General features: G+C 36.0%; 1 protein-coding gene across 1 annotated transcript in view; it reads left to right on the top strand.

Annotated features, from left to right (window-relative positions):
* GRIK2 (glutamate ionotropic receptor kainate type subunit 2) overlaps window positions 1-23,193 on the top strand; it is a gene marked incomplete at both ends in the record, with an annotated part of 428,838 nt that overhangs the window by 43,221 nt on the left and 362,424 nt on the right. The gene's annotated exons all lie outside the window — the stretch shown is intronic.

The raw sequence follows: 23,193 nt of genomic DNA, 5'->3' as shown, positions 1-23,193 counted from the left end.
AAGGCTTGCTGTATTGATTCAATGGCGTGAGTGCTCTAGCCTTGGACCTCCTCACTGAACAGACCGAGAGAGTAATTTAATGCACTGGCGTAGACACAGCTGTATTTCCTAATTCTTTTTAATGTATCTTTATGTTTCTTTATGTCACTATAAACCAGCAGTGAGCTGTTGAAAGACTGTAAGAGTCTGCTGGAATTTCCAGTGCTCTGGTCTGCTTTCTGCAGTTACATAATATCTCTGTAGGAATGTGGTGGGGAAGAAATGTTTTCTGCATCTAGTCCTGTAGTTTCTAATAATTTTTCAGCCTGCAACCTGTGCTGTCTGTGTATAACAGTCCTTCAAAAAAAAAAAAAAAAAAAAACCACAAAAATCCAGAATGCAGTGTTCAGGGCTGTTCATAACATGATATACTCATTTTATAAGCAGATGCAGTGTGATGTCAAGAAAAAAAAAGCATGTTTAAGTTTAACTTGGTTGTAGTGAGATGTTGGAATAGGAATTTTTCTTGCTTTGAATTAGGCATTTCACAGGGGGATTTTTCTTGATTAATTAAGACAGCTACAATACTTTCACATAAATTATTCAGCAATTAAGAGGAAACTGTTACAAGATGCAGTCATCCTGGCCTAACTATTATTCATGTGGATCTTTAAACAAGGATACAATGGCAGGTATACACAGTGAGTTTTGGATGGTATGTTTCCTGCCTAACCAGCTGAGTCCATTCTGAAAACAGAATGTATTTTAAGTTCACTTTCAATTTTTTTTCTTTTATATATTACTGCTTCATTAGAAAAACTATTTATTTAAATTAAGTAGACAGAAGTTTAGTAAACTGACTTCTCAATTACATTTCTCAGGACTTCTTTAGTCTTATATCCAATGCCTTCTGTACATATCTTAATATACAACCACTTTTTAATTTCTGTCTTGTGCTTCTTCATTTTTTTTCTATTCTGTTTTGTTTTCAGAACATTACTATCGCTGCTTCCCGATTCTTCAATATTTGATGCTTGTACTGTGGCCTTCTGGCCACAATGATACAAGTTGTAATAATCACTGTTATTTATTTGTTTATAATATCATAACAGCTATCAATCTGGAGTTGAAGTTTCCACAGGTTGAATTCTGATTGGAATCCTGGATCCGCAAAACCCGCTGTGGAAAACAGCTCCTAGCAACACTCACGTCTTTGTGTTGTGGTTTAACCCTAGCCAGCACCACAGAGATGTTCACTCACTCCCCCCAGTGGGATGGGGCAGAGAATCAGAAGAGTAAAAGTGAGAAAACTTGTGAGTGAGATAAGAACAGTTTAATAAGTGAAATAAAATAAAGTAAAACAGTAATAGTAGCAGTAATAACAAATAATAATAATAATGTACAATGCAAGTGATGCACAATGCAGTTGCTCACCACCCACCAACCAATGCCCAGCCTGTCCCGGAGCAGTGGTCACTGCCCTCTGGCCAACTCCCCCCAGTTTATATACTGAGCCTGATGTCATATGATGTGGAATACCCCTTTGGCCAGTTTGGGTCGGCTGTCCTGGCTGTGCCCCCTCCCAGCTTCTTGTGCACCTGGCAGAGCATGGGAAGCTGAAAAGTCCCTGAGTTATTGTAAGTGCTACTTAGCAACAACTAAAACATCAATGTGTTATCAACATTATTCTCATATTAAGTCCAAAACACAGCACTATACCAGCTACTAGGAAGAAAATTAACTCTATCCCAGCCAAAACCCAGCACTTTAATGATGCTATTTGAGACACAAGATCTTGTTTTAGCTTTTAGAGAGGCTCCTAATCCTTCTAATGTACCAGGAGGAATAACTGATTCTCAGATGTGCCAACCAAAATATTTTCATTTATATTGTGTTCTTATGAAATCACTCACTAGAACATCATAATAATATGGGAGATTAGACATACGAAAATCAATTTCAGTGGGCTCAGTGTGTTTTTCTTTAATTTCCTCAAATATCTATTCTCTATTCAAATTCACATAAGATAAAATTCACCTTGCCAGATTTGCCCATTGGTTATGTTACATGTAATTCCACTTCTTTTAATACTGTTTTAAGGGTGTAAGGGAGATTAGAATTCAAGCATCTGCAGTAGATGCATTCACATTCTTTCCTTGCACTCAAGTTCTTACCTCGCTCTCTGCTTTGGGTATGAAACGATGATACTTTTAGCCTCAGGTCACACATGTGTAGTTTGTTATACCTTCACGAGGATTCCCTTTGAGACCTCAATCCTCACAACTTTTTGAATTGCCTGTATTAATCTTTCAGTGCACTGCTAAACCCAGTCTGTTGGATCCATGTTGTAGCTGGTAAAATGTGTTTGTTACAGGTTTGAACTTTGTCTCATAAACTAGTTGAAAGAGCTTGTCTCTTTTCTTAAGTAGTTACAATAAAATGAAATATAATGGATTTAAAAAAAATCACTAAATCAGTCCTGAAGATATATAGTATATCTAGACAATGTGCTGATCAAAGTAAGTTTTTATTTCATTGAAATCAGGAGAGTTTATGCATCAGCACGGAGTAACTAAATTGGTTCCCTGGAATTTACTTTCTTTCTTTGAGGTACAATATATCTTCCTTTCACCAGCTACACTTTCTTTTTGTAAATCTTCTCTAGGCAAAATTTGAGGACTTTGGACACCTGTCAGAGATTTCCACATATCCAGAGAAATGGCTCTTTGGATGTTTCCAAACCGCTGCATGCATGTTGTAATTGTGGTTTATCCATACACAGTAAATCCAGCTGATTCAAGAAACACACAGATCTATGGTTTAGCACATATTAGGGAAAAGGGAGCCCTATTTTTTCTTTAGTGAGATCAAAGAAAATTTATCATTTGGACCACCCGGCTTAAGAAGCAGTGCTAACTAAACTAAACTAAGCTAGGCTAAGCTATGCTAAATTAAACTGAAAAAGCTAAGCAGACAGAGCCATTTTCAAACACACAATCTAGTCTTGATATTGATGACATGAAAATAAATTTTGGACTTCACTGCATTTTTTGTGTGCAATGAATTGACTTGACGATAACTAAAACATGACAGTGCTTGGGTATAAAAGGGAGAAAATTATGTACTTGGTAAGTCTGGTCCAAAAAAGCAGTGAGCACTTGAACACTTTTGGTACAAATTCAACAGTGCCAATATCTTATTCCACCTTTTGCTGTCAGGTGCTGCAGCAGCGGGGTCCCATGAGGTCCATCAGGGCAGAGCCTGGCAGCCAGGGCCCATCGCACCACCACAGCCAGAAGCAGGGAAGCCGGGGAGCACTGGGGGCAGCTCCATCCCTGGGTATTGAGTATCTTCCTGGGGATGGGCTGAGGCTGGGTCCGGATGTGAGCCCATGGGTGGGCTGGTCTTGGTGGGGCCCATGGCCAGGAAGGGCAGGGCTGTGATAACTTAAGTAGCTGTGGATTCCCTTTTCTCTTTTCTGGCTTGATATTAAAACAAATATATTCCTTTTTATTTTATTGGCTTCTTGGTCCTAAAAATGCATTCTATACCTTTTTTTTCCCCCACTGTGCTTTAAACCTCCTTTTTCTTTGTAAACTTGATTCTATTGTGGAAGAGACTTCTAAAGCATCTGGCATATAAACTCAATAGATTTTGTTTTTCCTACTGCTTTGTTTTTGTGTTACCTTGCATCTAGCATGAGCATCTAGCCAGAATTTTGAAACCATCTTTAGGAAACTGTATTTTCTTCTTTAACATGAAGTAGCTGAAATGTATTCCACTCTACAAAAAAAATCCTATTCCAGAATTTAGCACTTGCTTTTAAACCTAAAATTTCTGAATGTAAAGAGTAAGGATTACTGTTCTAAATGTAGGTATTTATTAAAAAGTACTATATGTATATTTAAAGTAATGAGAAAATGAATGAAAACTCTGTTAAGGAAACGTTCTCATGTTTCTACATCATCAAGTAGACAACAGGTACAGTAGACACTGCAAACTATAAAATGAGAAAGTAACAATGTGATGGTATACTTCTGTTAAATATCCAGCAGAAATCACAATATGTCATGTATGTGACTTAAAGGCAAGGGGATCAATATTGTTTTTTAAATTCCTTCTGAAATCACTACCAAGTATTTCATTGCTTTTTGAAGTCATATGAATTGTGAGGATTTAATTGAATTCTTTAAAGAGCCTTTTGTTTCACAGAAAAACAGTTTTGTCTTCTGTGTAGAAATTACTAACATTTTGTAATTAATCTTGTTAAAATATATGGGTATCTGGCAAATTGAATGTCTAAATCCAAAATCCATTTCAATTTCTGATACACACAAAGGAAAATTAAATCTTAAAGAGTTCTGCTATTAGCCATCAACCAAGCAATTATGAAAATTAGTCTTTAGATTATGGTGATTGGGTTATAAGTGTAAAGGAAAGTAAATATCATAAAGGCAGGTATTCAGTTTAACAAGAAGATAATGATATTAGTTCCCATGAAGAAAGTTAACCAACAATTATAATTTTAATTTATTTGGGTGCACATCCTTTGAAAACTGAGGGGTGATTCTCCACAGCTTTGTACCTTGTGTTGATATTTTAATGTTTTGAAGTTACATGGAGTAATCAGATCAACTGGGTCTGTAATACATATAGAATAAATGCTCATGTATTTATTCTTAGTCTCTGTAGACTGGCAGAACAAGTTCTACAAAACCGTGAAACTTCCTAAATCAAATTGACATTTTTCACTGCAACCCTAGGAAAAATATCTCAGTTCACTAATTCCTAATAGCACCCTGTGAATATTATGAATTTACCATTTCCTGGCAGGTGTTCTGTAGGGATGTTCATAAATACAAATAATGAATACCAGGCTGCATAGATAATATGCTAGTCACATGCCAAAATATTGGCTGACAAAAAACTGTTCCTACAGTAAATGCTAAAATAAATGGATGGAAGTTGTATGGAGACATAACCTTTAATGGCTGATGATGGATGGATTGTGATAAGGTAATAACAGACAACGAAGGGAAAGAAGAATCAAGACACTTGGATTTATTTCTGGATGTCATTTTTCCCTTTGCTAAAAAGGAAGCATGACACTGAAAGGGATATAAAGGGTGGGAAGATATCAATAAAATGAACATTGCAGACTCAGGGACCTGCAAAATTGGATAACATTCTTAGTTTGATTTCCTGCATGGTCAGGCAGCAATTGAGAACTGGGGAGGGAAGTCCTACAGGAAAAAAGGATTGACTCATAGAATCTGGAAGGGCTCTGTTGAAATAATGGTTTGCTGAAATAAGTAACAAACACAAGTCTGTGCTAACCTTTCATTTATTATCACAGACAGCATACACTTACAGATTCGTTCTTGATAGCACACATACTCTATCAGAAAATACCACTCTCATATCCCTGAAATGTCTGCTCATTAGTGTATCTTTTTTCCCCTCCTAGCCTCCTGGCAAAAACTGTGGATGTGAAGTCATCCTGATATGAAGGCTGAATTTGCATGTCAGGACCTTTGTATATCCTTGGTCTCAAGTTACTGGTTATGTATGTTGGTACTGTCCCAACCAGAGTGACTTTTACTGTCAAGTGCTGAGTAGAAGTGCTGTCAGAAAGTCAGAGACCTGGCAATGAATCTTGATATCAGTAATATTCATTGAAGTTTATTCTTTTGCTCCATATGCAGAAGTGACAAATAACACATGAAGATGCTTTTTTATTTTCTTGGTGTTACACATTATAAGAAGTAAGAGCACTCAATCATTTAAAGATTAACAAAATATTTTTCAGAAAGTATGAATTATACCTCAGGTAAAAGCTTATATTCTTTGCACAGAGTCCAAATATGTTGCCCAGCACAACTAACTTGACTAGGCACGAAGGAACTCTGCAGAAAGTTTCCTTCCTTTCCTGTTTTGAGTGGCAGCTGAGTTACCCTGTAGTGGTCACTGCAGCCTAATGGTTTAGGATAATAACAGTGACACATGTTTTTTCTCCTTTCCACAGAAGGGAGAACTCCAGAACAAATAATAGTGTGTTCTCCAGTGTATAGGCCAATGCACTCTTAGATGCCCACTTACACAGAACAAGTCATTCATTCTGTAGAGCATCTGGGCCTCTCACCTCAGATGAAGCCTTTGGAGACAGCCAAAACAGGAGAAGACTTATTCATTCTGAGCAGTTTCCGTGAGGGAAGAGCTCTCTTCTGGATGGGTATGATTGTCCCCTGAATAGGGGCTTAAACAGTCTGTTCTGACATAACATCACAGTAATCTGTGTTAGTATTTATCTGTGTTAATCTGGGAGTTTAAGAGAAACTAAGTGATTCTCTAATAATTTTTTTGAGTAATAGAGAACTCTAGTTAGAAAATGTTACTTTTCAATGACAGAGAGAGGACCTGAACTATGCAGTAACCTAGGGACATATATGAGGAACAATTGCTTCTGTAAAGTTTTTGTCTACATTATGAAGTGTTTGAAAATTTCTATTCTGCAACCTGGATAACATGTTAATAACAAGGAAAGTAAACGTGGTTTGGATAAAGACATGCATTTTCACTGGCTATGTTATATGAATTCACACACGTGGCATCTTGCTGACTATTCTTAAGTAAGATACTAGTTCCAATATGCCTCAAGTCCCAGAACAATATATGACTTGATGGGGACAGTGGTATCCCCAGTAATGCAATGGAAATAACTATCAGGAGGTCTAAACCTGGTAAGTGGCTCAGTCTTGTACACATCTGGCAGAATCAAAAATATAAATGGCAAAGGTCAGTTTAAAGGCAACTGCTTTCTCTTTACAATACTCCTGGAGCTCAGTGGCATATTTTAAAAACTTGTTGTTCCTTTTGCCACATTTTAATCATCTTCTGATAATTAAAATTGCAAAAACCCCAACAGTTTTCCATTTGGAATGTGGCACTTTTAAGTAGGTTTAGCTCCTTGGTGTTTAATGAATTGCATTGGACTCCTTTGGAGGGACAGAGGGTGAATATTTATGGATTATCTTTGGTAACTTTCACCTGGTTAAACCCAGGATAAAAGTGGTTATTTTTCTCTGTCGTTCTTCCTGTTGGGAAGTTATTTTTCTTTGGAGATTTTAATACTGTTGAGGATTTATCCTCTCAAACTTGTCTTCTTCCTGTGTCATATGCAGAAAGAGAACACGGCTTAAAAACAAATATAGTAAGGACTGGCTGTTTGTTGTGTTATTTTTCAAAACCTCCAAAAGCATTTGTTTATACTTAAATATTCAGTACTTGACCTTAACAGACGAATTTTAGCTTTCCTAAACTGATTGTATGCACTAAAGAGAATTCAAAGGTTATTTGTAGGGAGAACCACAGAAGGCTATCCACGTGCACACAATATGTACTGTTAATAGAATGTATATTTTATGTCATGTCTTTCTATTTTGCTTTATATAACTTAGGTCTTGTACATTCAAGATACAAGAAAAGGCTGTACATCAGTTCAAAATTCATAAAGTTGCAGATTAAAAAAATGACATACCGTAGAGTGTGAATGAGGACAGATTTCTATTTTGAGTTTCTTTTTAAAAAGCACAATATTCAATTATAATTAGTTGATTGGCAGTCCTTCAGCATGGTGATTTTAAAATGTTATACAATTTGTTCTACAATCCCTTTTCAGAGTTACATGACTGCTAATTTTAAAGAATGATAAAGTTTGAGATATGTTATACTTTAGGGACTTGAATAGTTAAAATCATATTCATTTCCATTTTAACTTGAATGTTAGCTTTTAAGTATGATGAGTGATGCAAGAAAGTCTGACACATAATATTGAGAATATACCTACAAAGGGTCTGGTCTGGGTGTATTTATGCAGACTACTTCCAGGCAATTTTTACTTGTTGGACTGAGAAATAGATTTTCATCCTGAAACCAAACATCTGCAGTCTGTTGAGCCTCTCTGTCTGCGTATAGAGCATGTGGACTTCTACACATTATACAGGACAGAAGACATAAGAACTGACATGTAAAAATTAAAGTCAATTTTATTTAATTAAAACAAAAGTTTGGAAATCCTGTTTTAGAAAAGATGGCTATATAACTTATGGCATGCTTCACATTGTGTTATTTGTGCAAACTTCATGTCTCATAAAACTGACTACCTGCCTACTCTTTCCGCTCCATTAATGATCAGAATCTGGTGTCTAATAAATGCTTCTCTTATTTATTTCCTGCTGCTGAGAATTTGTCTCCTGCTATTGATCGAGTGGTTCAATTTTATATTAACGTGGTTTCTTCCTTTGTATTTCAGTAGTTCTCATTTTTTTTTAGTTCTATACGAAGAGACAAAGTAAAAAATCTCATGCCAAATTCTGTAATATTTCAAAACCTAGTTTGTCATCTACAGATGAAGTAACATGGATTGTTTCTGTGGGTTGTTTTTACTGCCCTTGCAGCATTTCTAAAACAGCTCAACCTCTCTTTGCTATTAGCAGTTCCAAGTATACACTTTGTTCTAGTGACATTTTTAAAGGACCTTTTGTGCCCTTAGGTATGTTAGACATAATATTTATCAGCTTAGTTCCAGAGAAAAGCACTTAGGTCCTTTGGCTTCAGAAAAGCAAGTTTCGTGATCAATCACCAAACTGCAAAGAAATACCTGTGTAACAGCTACCGTATTAAACTATTTCACTTTGCCTTACAAAGTCTAAATTAAAACTGTAGATGCCAGTCGTTGGGCCATTAAATGATTCAATTGCTTCACCTTTAGCTCCCCTCCCTAACCTGCCATTATGTCTTTTCTTACTGTTATCTGAAGATCTGTCTCTGTAATTGTTGGAGTACTTACATAGCACTGTTTGCTTACAGCAGTCTTTAGGTCTCTGACCTACATTAAGGGTTACCCTAAGAAAATATATTACACGCACTCCCTAAGGTGACATTTCTGCTGTTAACCAGATGTTTTAATCGTACTGAGATTAGCCTGGTTTACTTTTAGAGAAATCAAAGCCTTTCCAGCACCATTCTGTCTCATTGAGCTATTCTTTCCTTCTAGAATTTCTTCACTGTATTCAGGCAACTGGAATTGTAGCATCTCACAAACTGCTGAACAGGAGCTAGTACCAATGCCACCATGGCAATGTGCATAAAGAAGATACTAGGCATGCAGAGTTCATCCCTGGTTTTTATTCAAGTGTACAGATAATGAGCTTAATGAGAAAATGATAATCTCATATCGAGGGTCTAGAAGAATCCCATCTAAAGGGAGAACTTCCTTGAATCCTTGACTGAATGACTGGTAAAGATAATTTTTTCTCAAAAAAGTTACCAAGTTATTGAATTCCAACCAACTTCTTTTGTGCTATGTAAGGAAGGCTTCTGAAATTTTAAATATATAGGGATTTGATGATCATTGACAATAAAGTAAATGAAAAATATTTCTGCTAAAATAGATGGAATATCACTGGTATAAAAATTAAGGGAAGGAAGACTAGGTCAAGACAGCTGTGAAGATGCAGGCAGCTGAAGCACAGTTCCTTTCAGTTTATGCCCTGTTTTCCTTTCTTATTCATATTGAGACTTGAGTGAATGACCTTTTGAAAGGAAAAGGGTTACATTTCATTTTCCCTCATTGCTTCTTGTCAAATTTCGACACTAAGGAACAGGAATAGAAGAGCTTCTGGTTGCAGGGAATGTTATGATTTTTATTCCTGTTTTCTCATGCAGAATGGACACTTGTCAGAACATGCTTTTATTTATATATCAGGCAATTTGGAAGAGAAGAAAGCTGAACTAAAGGAACATATTTGTATGCAACCTCTCTTGCAAGCTTTATCATGACACAAAGTAGTAGTTGGCTCTCGCTACATACAGAGGCTCAGTACATAAGTAATACAGTTGGGTAATGCAATAGAAATGTCACAAGATAAGCCACAGCAAAGTAATTTCTCCCCCAAACTAGTTTTGACTTTCTTTCAGTGTAATTCTTTTCTTGCCCTTCAATCTTACATTGAAACCTACCTATTTTTGCTTGATGATCAACAGTTAACTCAGCTTTGTTCTGTAAATCAACAAAACAAGACTAGCGTTTTGAAACTCATGTTCAAACTTGTGGCAAGGTGTTGGCAGCGGGGGTGTGTGTGCAGGGATGGCCTTTGTGAAAAGAGGCCAGGGGCTTGCCCCATGCTTGCCCCATTACTATGGCTGGTTCCAGCCAGTTCCTCAACAGACTCACAACAGGACACAGCCAAGCCCATCTGTAAAGTCAGTGGCGTCTACTTACTCCTGATGACACCAACAGCAGAGAAGAAGAAAGGGAGGAGGTGCTCCAGGTACTGGAACAGAGATTCCCCTGCAGCCCATGGAGAGGATGTCTGTGGAGCAGGTATTCCCTGCAGCCCGTGGAGAAGACCATGCCAGAACTGGGTGATATTCCCTGAAGGAACTGCAGCCTGTGGAGGGCCCACACTGGAGCAGATTTATTCTGAAGGACTGCAGCCTGCGGAGAGGACCAATGCTGGAGCAGGGAAAAAGTGTGAGGTGGAGGGAGCGGTAGAGAGTTGTTGTTACATACTGACCACAACCCCACCATTGCCAATCCCCCTGTGCTGCTTGGAGTGTGAGCTGGAGGAAAGAGAGTTGGGAAAGGAGTGAAGCTGAGCCTCAGAAGAAGAGCGTCATTTTAATTTGTCTTTGTTTCTTGCCATCTGACTCTATTTTAATTGGCAATAAATTAATTTTCCCCAAGTTGAGTCTGTTTTGTCTGTGATATATTAATTGGTAAATTATCTCCCTGTCTTTATCTCAGCCCATGAGCTTTTGCATCTTATATTCTCCTCCTGCCCTGTTGAAAAAAGGGAGTGAGAGAGTGGCTGGGTGGGTGCTTGACAGCTGGCCAGGGTCAACCTACCACAAAACTATAATGTAACTTCTCTTTAACTCCCATGTTCTTAATAATAGTTTAACAGCACCATGGTATTACTTGGAATAATACATGCAAACTTCTGTGTAAACATGTAAAGGAAGATTTAAATTTTTTAGTCTGTGGTTAATAGTTAAAACTGTACATTAAGATAAAACAGTGACATATCATCAGTGGACAAGTGTTTCTTTCTTTGGTGAGCTCTGTTTTTGAGGATTTTGTACCATAAGGAAGTAGCAGTAAGATTGCATAAAGAACATCTAAGAAAGGGTACTATGTTTTCTTAAAAAACCCTAAAATTGTAAAAGTATGTACTGATTAACATTTCAGTGGTCCTACTACTCACAAAACCCATGTCTTTTCAGTTTTTGCTAGAAAAACTGAGCAGTTACCAGGTTGCATAAAATTTAGCAAATAGTCCTGCTAATTACAAACATTGCCTCCTCTATTTCAGCATGCACAAAAAGTTGACTGATTTCTTATGTGGCCTGTTAGTTCTTTTCAGGCAACTAATAGGAGTGACCCTTACGTTGCTCTGTAATGGAAGATTTTCACTGAGGTGTTGAGAAAAAAAAAGACTTTTGGAAATAGAGCTTTATCAGCCTTCATTATTTCTAATGACTGACAACAAAGCATCTGAAAGGTGACACGTGTTTAAGCTAGGAGTACTGTAACCAAGAGATCCAATACTACTTTGAAAAACTAAATTACTGCACTCCCCACAGTTAAGCAAACTTGGAAGACCCCTCACAGTGAGTAATTTCCTTTAAAAGCAAAGAAATTCTGAGAAAAAAGTACTTAAGGATCTCATTGGGGCTATAAAGAATTCCAGCAGTTAAAATATGAAATATTAATATATTGGTTTAAGAGTTAGTTTAATGAATATTTTATTATTCTGTCCTATTTTCTTTTGTGTCTCAATTTTTTTTCTTAACTACAAGTAACATTTTAAAATTATCTTTTAGGGGTCAAACCTTTTATTTTCTTTTCTCTCTGGTTGCTCCTCCTTTATTTTATTTACTTGCTTACAGCGAAAAAAAGCACTTAGAAGTGTTTTCTTTTTTCCTGTGTACTCCTGACCTTCCCTCCTTTCATCATGTAAACTTCTCCCCTGACAAACATTAGTCTGAGGCTAGTTGGTGCACATAAAAACAAATCCAAAATATCACAACACAAACTAAAGAAATAATATTTTTGCTTATTTTTAAGGTTACCTGTGGTTTCACATTAGAAGAAAAAAAAAAAGTATTTAATTTGCTTGCCATTTGGGTTGATATTTGCTATATTGAATGGCTGCCTCTGGAAGACTATTTTCTGAACAGTTCAGCCAGGAGTGGTTTAGACAATTCAGCCAATGAGGCTTGAGTGCACATGTAATATTCTGATCCTGCTTTATATTGACCCTTCTTCCTCGCATGCATCTTGGGTTCCGATGCTTTTGAACAGGAATCTGAAATTATCATAGGGCGTTACTTTTATCACTTCCATGAAAATGTGTATAACCTTGAATACAGAATGAAAGTTTGGAAAAAAAAAATCACAGCCCAAATCTACTCAATGGGAACATCTTTGTTTTAGTAGCTGTTATCTCCCCAAATGCTACCCTTTTTGGGCATCATTAAGTTTCTCTGAAATCATTGATGACTCATATATGCAGTTCTTTCTCAGAGTAAACTTGTTCTGTCATGATGCCAAAGGTGCAAACTCATAGGGAAAGGGTTGACTTTAACTGTAATACTGACTTCTGTAAGCAACCAAAGCCTGTCTCTTGTACTCTCAGTAATGTTCTTTCCCTTGCCCTTTTTGTATAAACTTACAGCTATTTCAATCAAGATGGAGAAGAAGGATGTATATTTTAATACAAGGAAGAGCTGAATAGCACAACGGGCATTAAGACTGGTGTAAAAGAAGTCAGAAAAGGTTTGAGATAAGCTGAAGACTGACATTTAAACACTGGAAAAGGAGTCTCAGAAGGATAAGACTGGCTTCATTAGGAACTGAGGAATGACCAGAGAAAGGAAATAGCTGATTGTCACAAGAAGCCTCATCCTCTGTAGTGTGGCAAGGTGCTAGAACAACTATATGAACATTTCCTACTTTTTTCACTTACCACATATATCAGGCGTGTCTCTTTTTAAAGCAAAATGTGGATTCTATATTTCTTAATATGCAGGAATATTCAGACAACATCTACATTTCTGACTGAAGTGTAAATCCCAAATAAATCAAACTATGACAAACTATCATACAAGCTTTCCCCTAAAAGAAGTAATAGATGAATGTTATGTGAGACACATTGCACTATAATGTGTCATTAACTTTTTTTTTCATTCAGGCACTTGTAATCAGGTATTTAGGCATTACAACAATGAAACCGATGTAGGACTGGAGTAGATTTTTCACTCTCAAAGAGGAAGCATTTCTGTTCCTAGATAATATGGCTGTCCTTGTATATCAAAATAATAACTGTCATATAGGGGGAACAGTCCCTTGGGTGACTTTGGCCAGCTTTGCTCTCTATCTTCCCTTTCTTCTGCTTTCTTTGTTTTCCCTGAAGGAATGTTCATTTCCTCTTAAAGTCAGGTGGTGACTTTTAGTTTTCTGCCCAGTCTGCAAGTTTCTTCAGTGCCCTCAAGAGTGCTCTTGACTTCCTCATGAAACAGTAGATGCCTCAGTCTCACCTAGAGGTCACAGCCATGATGGAGTTACTGCAGAAATAAACAGTATGTTTGTAATATTTTTTCTCTCACAAACTACTAAACAGTTGAAAACAACACTGGCAATCTATTTGATTGTAAAGGGGATGGGCAAAAGAGTTCAAGCTTCTAGTGCAAGTGACTTTTATTCCTTCTGTTCTTCCCATCATATTAAGAGAGAGATATGTATTATCTTTCCTCTTTAAGAAGCTCACATCCTCACAGTCAGTGGACGGAAAACACTGTCATGATTTGCTTGCAACATTAGCTTTAAAATGATAGTTTTAAGTTTTGGAAATCTAGATCTTTATCTAAGTAAGGAAAAGGACTCCTTTTTTAAATAGATTCAATTAATTACTGTTATGATTTCTAAAAATTAGAATTATTTACATTCCCATCATATATTCTAAGATATTAAACAAGTCCTGGACAGTATCAATAAAGAAACCTGTCAGAAGACCTTCAGAAGACAGAAGACTTTCACAACATTAATGATTGATTGCCTTTCTTCCTTAGGATTGATTAATTGGTGTTCCAATTAGATTAAGTCAGAAACCCTAAAGTGAAATCTGTTATTTCATACAAAACCATGCTGCTTCTAGTCTTGCTTCTAGACTAATGATGTTTAAAATACAGTGCCTGCCCTTAGAGATGCACAGAATAATTTAGACAGGAAGGGATCTCTGGAGGTCATTTGGACCAACCTCCATCTCAAAGCAGGGCCAAATTTGAGCAGGTGGATTCAGGCCTTGTCCATTTGAGTTTTGAATATCTCCAGGTATTTCAAAACCTCTCTGGGAAACCTATTCCAGGGCTTGTGAATCTCATCATGAAGGTTTTTTTACCAGAATCTACTGAGAATTTCACTTGTTAAAACTTATGTCTATTGCTTCTTGTCCTGTCACTGTGCACCTCCAGGAAGAGCTTGGCCTTGTTTTCTCTATACTTTCTTATTGGTTAGTTAGAGGCAGCAATAAGATCATTATCTACAATATCAAATTTGCTAATAACTTTGCGGTGTAGATCTCAAACCTACACTTTCAAGACAATGCCTGTATTTTTAAATAGTCGTTATTGAGAATAATGGTGTTCCTAACTAGCAAAGGATTAAGTCTTTGTGTATTGATGGAAACCAGCGGTTCCTTAATCTGATAGTTTTTAACTACAATTTAGAATTCATGTAGTCCTTCCAATGTCTTCTGTTATTACGTGTTTAGCTTTTAGGATATGAACTAGCTGCAAACAGCCCTCAGCAGCTCCTAGAAGTCTTAAAATAAATATGCTCTTCATGACTATCGATAACTGCCTTGTTAGTAATCTACTGTGTTGGCATAATGCACATTTTTCCATATGGTGAGGCAGGACTCTTCCAATCATTATATGCTCTCATTCAAATTCTGCCTGCTGCAGGAAATTAGCACTGTTCACACTTGTTTAGGCTTAATAAAAATCATTTTTTCTAAGGCACAGGGATAAGGTCACCATCTGCCACATGAAAATGCCAATTTCAAATGAGCAGCAGTCAAAAGAGAGTGTCTTTCATTTTTAGACACTTTCAGAAGGAACTTAATAGGAGAAATCTTAATTGATTCTGACACCTATCAGACCACAGGATAAGGTTAAGATATCAGATTTTCAGATCACCTGCTCTAATTGCAGATGTGTAATTTTTTCTTACAGTGTCATGAGTGTTTAATGGAGTACATTTCTATTTCCAGCTTTGTTCACATTTGGGAATATCTGACTATATATAGTATGCATTTGGAAACCCTTCCCTAAGCATGAAAGCAATAGATCAAATTTATATCTAAGTTCAGTGATTCAGCACTCACACCAGCTTTGATTTTTATCAGTTATTTTAAACTATCTATCTGATCTGTACAAGTATGTGCTGAAATATTTTTGATAAGTCTTTTACAAATTTGCAGTCTCTATCAAAAACTTCTAATTATAGCAAAATAAAATGTGTGTGTATATATGTATATACATACACATCATGACATTTTTCTCCCAAAATAGATTACAAAGAAGCCTACACCTTCCATGAGTTACAAACATCATTTACACTTATTTATTCAGAATGCATGCGCTAAATAAAACACATAATGACTGTAGAATGAATGATTGAATATGGCCTTTTCATGACCAGAGTGTTCGTACTCTAATAAAGGAGATTAAAAAATGCAACTACATCTGAGGAGTTGAAGAGCTCTTTTACTCACTTAACTTTGGAAACAACTGCTTTTCAAAATTATACTCAAAGTTCTGTAGTCTTTCAGAACAGGAAAACAAAATTTGCATTTTATTATATTTTTAAATCTCCTTAGTTTACAAAATGTCTGGTCATGATAAGGTTGTTTGAATTGAATATAAGTGTGTTCAATATTGAATTCAATATTGAGTATTCAATCACTAGTATATTCAGTCACTAGTTCTATATAATATTCGATCACTAGTTCTGTAGTCATTTGTTATATATTGATTTTTAAAAAAATATATAGTTATCTTCTTATACTTAGGAAAATCAAGTAATTCAGGAACTAAAAATAACAAAAAACCCTATTATTGACTAGGTTCTGCTTTCTCAAAGCACAAAAATCCCAAAGCTATAGGCTGAGGACAGAGTCAGTCTGATGATTAGCAGCCTGGCGATAGCAGAAGGGATAAAAGTTACTTATAATCATGGCAGAAACATATTGTGGACAGAATAAAGTTGTGACAGATTGTTTCCACCCCGCTTGTTACAAAATTCTAGATTTGTGTTTGGTGATATCACGTACCCTAACATGAACTCAAAAATACTGGGTAATTTTCTATTTGGCCAATGAGAACTGACACCACGTCTTAAATTGCTTCCCTCAGTCACTGGTGTTTTTGGCTCTACTCAGAATTTCAATGCTGACCTCTAACCATTTCAAAAAAATTATACAGATAAGTTTATGAGCTGGGTGTTTGCTTTGCTCTCACAGCAGTTTTTGGATCGGGTGATTGTAGGCATAAGTTGCCCTTTATCTCAAATATGAGTAGCTAATTTCTTTATTGATGGCCCTAATGTTGCAGCTGCTGTAAAGCCAAATTCATTTGTTTCAGCGCTATGTTCAGCAAAATATTCCAGATGACCTTATGGTTTACTTCTAGGTGCTATTTTTTTTTTTTTTAATAAAGAGTTTACCGCTTTAGAATCAATTCTGACAAGTGAAAACAAATTAATAAAAGTGTGTGTTATACTTGCCCAGATTAAAATAATGATCAGTCTCCAAGCAAGAGTGTTTCAGTCACTTTTTTTCGGTCTGTTCATTACCAACTAAATAGTCACTTTTGTCAGTTGTGGTCTTGACTCTTAGTGTTTCTTAACCTTGTAACATTTTTTTCCTTGTCCTTCCTCTTTTTTTTCCTGAGATGCTTTTATAGGTGTTGAGGTTCCATTTTCATACTGTTCACTTCCTCCTTTAATTATACAGGGAATATAAATCCCAGCAGAGACAATAAACGGAAAAGCATGCATTCATTTTCCTCTGTCATATTTTTAAAGCCACTTCCAGATTTCATCATTTTTAGGAGAGGACTTTTAACTTTGTGGCATGACTTAGGTAAGAAAGAGGAGCATGGATGCATACTATTCTTTCCTTAGCTCTGATTTTGCATGCCCTACCTAGTGTATAGCTGGGTCAGGTATGAAATTAATCATGTATATACAGTCTGTTCCTGTGGCAATGCCATGTACCCGGTGACAGTTTGTATGCAAAAAGTACAGATGATAGGATTTTTAGGTATCCCATACTTTGGCTTCTTTTATACCAGTATGGATATACTGCAGCACCATAAAATGTAGATAAACTGAGCTGTGCCAAGAGATACACCATGTACAGGGATACTCCTGGCCCTTGGTCTTAAGACAGAAAGGAAAGATATGGCATGAAACTACCATGGAAAGTTACTTCTTAATGAGCAACACCTAAATAAAAGCAATTATATTATGGTATATCAATGTAAAAAAATAGTGAAAAAACAAGCCTAGAAGACTTGGCAATTAAAAAGTTAAGGGCACTAATATTCATGTTTATATTGTTAACATTTTTCTCATTTCCCATTTAGAACATTTTTGTGACACTTTAGAAGCTATTAGGCTGACATTTCAGTCGTCCATGGAAACTAGATTCAGTGCTTTGCAGCAGCAGCAGCAGCTAATGGGGGCTACAACTTTACGAGTGTCTAGATGTCAGTCTAGCAAAATTTGTCAGCAGAATGGGCTAATAGTGAAGCCCAGCATCATGCTTTAAGAAAGAATGGTAAATCAAACTTTCTACCTGGCTTGTGTATATGCTATAGTCAGCAATCTCTAGCCTGGGGGCACACAATGCTGCTCTTCACAGGAGCAACAAAGCACCCTCCTACAATGCAATGAAATCCTTCCCCAATTTAGCGTGATTCCAGTAGCAGACTGTAGACTCAATTTAGTCTCTGCTCCTATTCACATTTCTTCCAACTGTGCCAAGGGTGGCCATAGCCATATCTGAATGACAGTGTTATGTGCTAGGAGATGAACTAGTATATTGTTTCATTTTGTTCAGCTGTGGCTGAAGTCATTCCAGTTTAGTTCTAGTTCACGTTCAACAACATTTCAAAATAGCAAGTTTTTCTCCCATTAATAAATAAATAAATAAATAGAAATCACAGCCTGATCCAATTTCTGTTTGGGGAAGAAATAGGTTTGCTTCAGCTGCCCGGTTGTGCATTTAAGAGGGAGCTACAATGTATTTTTCACACAAGAGTATGGGTAAAGCTATTAAGGGTAAGCCCTTTTCAGCCCATCTTTCCTGACCCCACATGCATATCCGCTGAAATAAACTAGAGCAGAGTTTCATCCTAAAAAAAGATATGTTAACATTTGTACAGCACTGCTTGTGCTTCTGCTGTAAAAAAAAAAAACAACCTCTCTAAAAATGGTATGGTTCTATATTTAGTGCCTTTCACTTCTGTAACAAATACATTCATTGTATAAATAAATATATTAACTTCTAAGCCTTCCCGTCCAGTTTAAGGTCTGAGAAGTTGTGTTTTTCCCTTGTGCTGTCATCAGTGAAAAAAGTTGTGAATGTCAAATTAAGCTTTCAGTTATATCCTCAGTGGCCTCAGTAACACTTCTAGCTCTACTGTCTGTAATACATTTATATAAGTGTAGTTGCTGAGTATCATCTTGAATCTTTTCCTTTTTAGGGCTGTGTGGGGGCTAGCAAAAATTTCTTTTTATTTTCATTTCCATTCATTTTTTTTTGCAAGTTAAATGAGCAGAGATTTCTGAAAAACAAGAAGGGGACTGATTGAGAAAATAAGAAAGAATCAATTTTATCCAATTAATTTTTTAAAGTATAACTGTCCTGTAATTAGCAAAATGAGGTAACATTATTGTAGCTCTTCCAATAAAAACAAAAACTATGTCTGTTTCTCAGTTTCTTAAAAGGGATGCAGTAAAGAACAAGAGACATGAACGGGACAGTAATCTATTACAGAGAAAAATGTATCTATGTAACTGAAGAATATGCAGTTATCGTGACCATACTTACACGCTTCTGGTTACAGCTCAACTTTGGCCTACAGTTTTCTGGCCATACAATCCATTAAAATTACTTTAACAATGTCCTTTCTTCAAAGTGATTTTCCTTCCAAAGTTCATTTAAAACAGGAATTCTTTTCCTACCCAAGACCCCCCCTCCCTACACTTCACAGTCATTAAAAGTATTGAAACAGACTTCCCTGAAGCCAACACCTGTCCTATGGGTTCTTTGTCCTGGTACTTACTTTCTTCTCAGCTCTTGGAATGAGTTGAGAATCCCGTATCCTTCAAGCAAAACCCAAAGGAATATATTTTGCCTCTTGTAATGGGAGTATGTCTTCCATGACATTCATTGTAAATCAATGTAGGTTTTTATTTGCTGGGAAAATATTCAATGATGTATTACTTTAATGTTAGTACACTGATTTATGGATCTGGTATTTGAACATGCCTATATGAGCCATGTTTATGAATTTCTGACAGGAATCTAGAAAGCAGTAATAGTTTAAAGAGATCAAGCCTGAGCCACTAATGGACAATATTTTTACTATCAGAGATCTGCTTTCATAGCCACTAGTCTTAAATGGAACATATATCTATTTTTTCTTTCTTGTAACTTTGAACTTCTTAAAATCCTCACTTGACAGGAAGATGTGCTACTGTCTGCTTGTCTTAAAAATCAACATATTTACCTGTTCCTGTCAAAATCATATGATACTCAAACATGCACATATGCAGTTAAAGTATTTTTCTCTCTTTCCAATTTTGTGTGAAATAACATAGTAGAAAATACTAGTATAAATTCAATACTATATTCTAAGGAAATATTATGAACTTTTGAAGGCAGCTTTTAATGTGTATAATTCCTCTAAACAGGTCTGAATCACAGTAATGATCAGCTCTTCAACACCAGTGGGCCTGGAAGTAAAACAGAGTTCAACCTTGAATGCCAGAAGCTAAAAATCAAGCATGTGTTATATATTCAGTGCTAAAAAATGTGTGGATGCTGAAGAAAATAGTTATAAATGTAAATACATTACTCTGAAAGATTTTCTACATTTTCTTAAAAAGTGATCTATGATTTAGAAAGGCACAACATTCTTCTGAAACTGATTAAAATCAAAGGTTAAGAATGCACCTCCTTCAAGTATGGCCCTACTCTTTGTGACCTCAATTTCCAACCTTGATGTAAAGTAGTTAAAAGAAAAATAAAAATTAATGATACACTGTTAAGTGAAATGACTTTCTGAAATTTAAAAGATATATGTTTACAAGGAATTGAAATTAACACAACATAGGTTTAGAACATAGCATATAATCAGACATTAAATAAGCTTTTTCCCTGAAGGGGAACTTAATTTCAGATAGGTCAAGGCATTCACCTTTGGAAATGGAGTATGAGTATACTTTTTAATCCTTCTTCTCTGGCAGCTAATTGAAGATTTTAAGGAGTCTTATTTACACTAAATTATCTTTATATTGTTGTTGCTTTGCAAAGGGACCTTAAACCAGATAAAACTGCACTTTTCTCCACTTAAATATTTTCTCCATTTTTCCAGAGTGGTTAAACAAGGCTTTAGTGTAAATGAAAAAAAAGGTCCTAAAAGCATAAGAATATGACAGAGTGTCCAGTGAAGCCCAACCACAGCTGTAGTTCACAAAAAAAAAAATATAGCTTTGATCTAAAAATCAATCACTTTCAATTATTTGTGATATGTAGTAGAGGGCTATCTCTGTTTTCTTGTTAGTTTCACACCAGGGAAATCACTGGCATTGGTTTTTAGCCTCTGTTTTAGTAGGGCAGTTTTATATCTTGCCTTGCTGCTAACTTCTTCTCATTTCTTTCAGATTTACTGCAGCCATTGAAATGAGAAAGAGGAATAGCCACAATCTCCATTTTAGCAATATACATTTAGTTCTAAAATATCATACTGTCAATGACAGATAAATTATTCAGTGCACTATTTAATAGTGAGAGCTCTATAGATAGTTTGTATTTTAATTAAATGTAACCTAAATTCAGAATCAGTCTCTAAAGCCTGAGAATGGTGTTCTGGGTTTCCATTACATTAGTACATGATAGTCAATTAATTGTACATTTGAGTATATAGGTCTGTAGGGGTATTTATAAGGAGAAGGTTAAAGATTTTGTTTCAAAGTGCCAGTCTATGCCATCCTATTGATCTTTGGATTGCACAGAACAGCGACTATGCTGGCATTTATTCATTTGGTTTCATATTTATTGTAGTCTGTGAAATGGTAATGAAACTTTGTTTTCACTTTTGTTAGCTCAAACAGAAAAAAGCTGATTTGGCAATGTTAAGATATTAGTCTGACAGATGTAACAAAGAGCGAGCAAAAGGACTGAGTGTTTTTGTTATGCTAGGGGATTGTGATGTTAACTCTAGGTGCCAAAACAGACTTTTCTGGGACTTGACCAAAGCAGAAAGATGAGGATTCTGGGCACAGAGAAATCTTGTTCTGAATTTTAAAACAATTTCTATTGTTTACATCTGCCTAAAATGAAAATAGACACAACCTTTGGGGAAAAATGGTAATAAAGTAGAATTCTTTTAATTCTCAAAGGATAAGAGATGGATTCAGGTTATTCCCTTTTAGGATAAATCCAGAAACTGTTGTCAGAAGTTCAGTCATTCTTTAATTAATGTTTGGTGGTGGAAGTTTTTATCTATGTGGAAAGAAAAAAAGTTTGTGCATATATCTGAACTTAGAACAACATAATTTCACCTCCTTTCAGCACGTAGTTTATATCTGAGAAAGTCTGTAAGTGTGACATGTTTTTTTTTAATTAGAAAAGGTATTCTTTCCTATTGTCTTCCAAGAGCTGTAAATCAACTGGGTCAAGAAATTTCCAATTCAAAGTGGCTTCACCTTTCTCATACTATTCTGATTGCTGATAACCCTAATGACATTCACATGATATCAGCTGGCACAGAATCATTAAAATCAGCTAAATCCAGTCCACCTGCTAAGATTTAGCTCAACCGTGCTTATATAGCCTAGCCTGTGAACCTTTTTATTTTTTTTCTTCTTTTAATATGTAAGGCAAAGGGATGTGCTTTCTCTGTTGTTTTGTCAATTTTATTTTTTCCTGTGATTTTTTTAACAGCACAGCTCTGTCCCTCAGTGGAATTCAACCCAGGTTTTGTGAGAATAGAAGGTGAGCAGTTTTTTCTGGAGATCGTAGTTAGGTTTTGCTAAAGTTTCAAACTGGAATCTTTTGATGAAAGTGTGAGTCTATGATAATTGGTATAAAGTAGTTTGCTGAGTAGGGATCTGAATGATCAGTCAAATGAGAAAATGGAATATGTTATAAATCTAGCTGTGTCTCATTTCAGAAAGAGTGAAATAGACTGCTTTGAATGGTAAATTAATCAGTAGACTATGCTTGTTGATTTTGGAATCAGTAGAGGATTTTGAAATGAAAATAACTTTAAAACAGCAGTGTCAATTTCAAAGGTCAGACACATAAAAAAGAATGTATGGCCTCAGTTTAACTAAGGAAGGAGCTTGTAGTAGATACTCTCCAGGTACTAAAATTTGATCTGTTTTACCCTCAAGGTTTTATATGTATATTTTTAATAATATTATGTGTTGAATGGAATATACAGTACTAAAGTAACTTTTTGCCTGTTCAGGTTATCAATTGTTCTTTAGTAATGACTTACAGCCCCCCTGACTTGTAATACTACAGTGGTATGTTTGGATCATAGAATCATCAAATGGTTTGGCTTGAAAATGACCTTTGAAGATCGTCTAGTCCAACCTCCTTGCCGTGGACAGGGATATCTTTCACTTGATCAGGTTGCTCAAAGCTCTGTCCAGCCTGACCTTCCAATGATGGGGCATCCAGAACTTCCTGGGCAATCTGTTCCTGTGTCGCACCACCCTCATTGTAAAACATTTCTTCCTTATATCCAGTCTAAACCTACTCTCTTTCAGTTTAAAACTATTGCCCCTTGCCTTGTCCCTATAGGCCTTGGTAAAAAGTCTCTCTCCCCATCTTTCTTGTAAGCACCCTA

The sequence above is a fragment of the Platalea leucorodia genome (genome assembly GCF_965183815.1).
Source record: "Platalea leucorodia genome assembly, chromosome: 3".
NCBI classification, from domain to species: domain Eukaryota; kingdom Metazoa; phylum Chordata; class Aves; order Pelecaniformes; family Threskiornithidae; genus Platalea; species Platalea leucorodia.
The sequence above is the reverse complement of the archived record's forward strand: the minus strand, read 5'-3'. Positions and strand labels throughout refer to the sequence as shown.